The 1,492-nt window shown below is 34.9% G+C and overlaps 1 protein-coding gene across 1 annotated transcript in view; it reads left to right on the top strand.

The window, feature by feature from the left end:
• Nucleotides 1–1,208, top strand: part of LOC106525885 (LIM and calponin homology domains-containing protein 1) — a gene marked incomplete at its 5' end in the record, with an annotated part of 14,526 nt that extends 13,318 nt beyond the window's left edge. Inside the window, 1 exon segment of the mRNA XM_014020264.1 lies at nt 1–1,208.
• Between the last annotated feature and the right edge of the window lie 284 nt (nt 1,209–1,492).

Here is a 1,492-nt window from a genome sequence, read left to right as displayed (position 1 = left end):
CTTTTATTTACAGTGATGAGAATTAGAAATCCGATCCTGTCGTTCTTCTCTGAAAGCTGTAGGCTCTGCTGGCCGTCTTTGCTCAGATAATAAATAAAAACACTCATATTTTATTTTGGAAATTGCAWTAAAGGCACAACAAATCTACAGTAAGTATAGGTTTTAAACCTCACGCTGACCTCTCTCTCTCTGAACAGAAGAAAACGAGCTCTTCAGAAATGAAAATTGATTTAATATCGTGATGTTTTGAAGCGTTTGGGTCCCAACAAGGTGTTTTTTTGTTTGGTAAATCCGTTTGGAACGTGCAGATTTTAACGTGCCTTAACAAAACAAGGAGCAAAAGCACCGGAGCCACGAATTCTGTTCAAAGAGGGATTTTGTTACCGATTCAACTGCAGCCCTTCAGTGTTTAATAMATCCCTCGAGAAGCATCGATGTAAAATACGAAACACAATTTTGTGTTCCACTTGTGGGTTCTTTGATTGGAAATTGTAAAAAAAACAATACAAATGATTTGTGAAAATCTAAATCTCCATCCTGCAGGGGAACCATTAATTCTGCTGTTAAATCAGCTTCTGTTCTGCTCCTCACTGAAACTATCCTATTTTTTCAGCTGTTAAAATCATTTCTATATATTTAAATTAAAATATATTCAGAAACTAATAACACACCAGTGTGTGTGTCCTCAGCAGAGGTCAGTCAGACGTACCAGCAGCAGCTGCACCTGTGCAATATTTGGTTGGATGAAAACTAAAGAGCTGTTTTAACCTGCTTACATTTTATCCTGTAAGAGCTCCGTTATGTGTTGTGGCTATTAGAAATAAATAAATAAATAAAAAATTGCACGTTTAAGCACAAAACCAAATAATTTGCTGTCTGAAAGCAACAAGCAGCTGATTTAACCGGCTTCATCTCTCTCTGATTTACAGGATTTCCAAACGTATTTCTCTGATTCTGTACGTTTTTTATTTTTAATCCTCATTTAGCTGAYGAGTAAATCTGTGAGGAGTCTCTTATAGCGGGATCTTTGAGACCGAGCGGGTTTTTAAGAGTGGCGGGAAGGCGGTGTAAAGCTTTTTGCATCTGTACTGTATTTATTGTAATATTTACCTGAACATTATCCGGAATATAGATTCATTTGATGTTTAAATGCAATGACATTTATTACGGCATACTGTATGTTTATAAATAAAACGTTATAAATTAAAGTAGGGTGTTCTTTCTTTTCATTTTGTGAAAAAAACTAATCCTTTAAACTGTTTTATGGATTAAATGAAATACAGGAAATGCAAAAATCCGGATTTACTGAAGCCGATGTTGGTGTTTCTGCCAATCAGTTCAAAATGCTTCATTACTAAAATAATATTACATTAGACTGATAATTCTTAAAATAAGAAAATTATCTTAGTTTGTAGTAAGACGCGTTTAGTTTGAAGTTATAGGTTGGAATGAATGATGCTGCTGGTGGATCAGCAGGGTTCAGTTTTTGTTT

Source organism: Austrofundulus limnaeus, unplaced genomic scaffold, assembly GCF_001266775.1.
Source record: "Austrofundulus limnaeus strain Quisiro unplaced genomic scaffold, Austrofundulus_limnaeus-1.0 Scaffold246, whole genome shotgun sequence".
Taxonomy (NCBI): Eukaryota; Metazoa; Chordata; class Actinopteri; order Cyprinodontiformes; family Rivulidae; genus Austrofundulus; species Austrofundulus limnaeus.
This window is presented reverse-complemented; position numbering and strand designations above follow the sequence as displayed.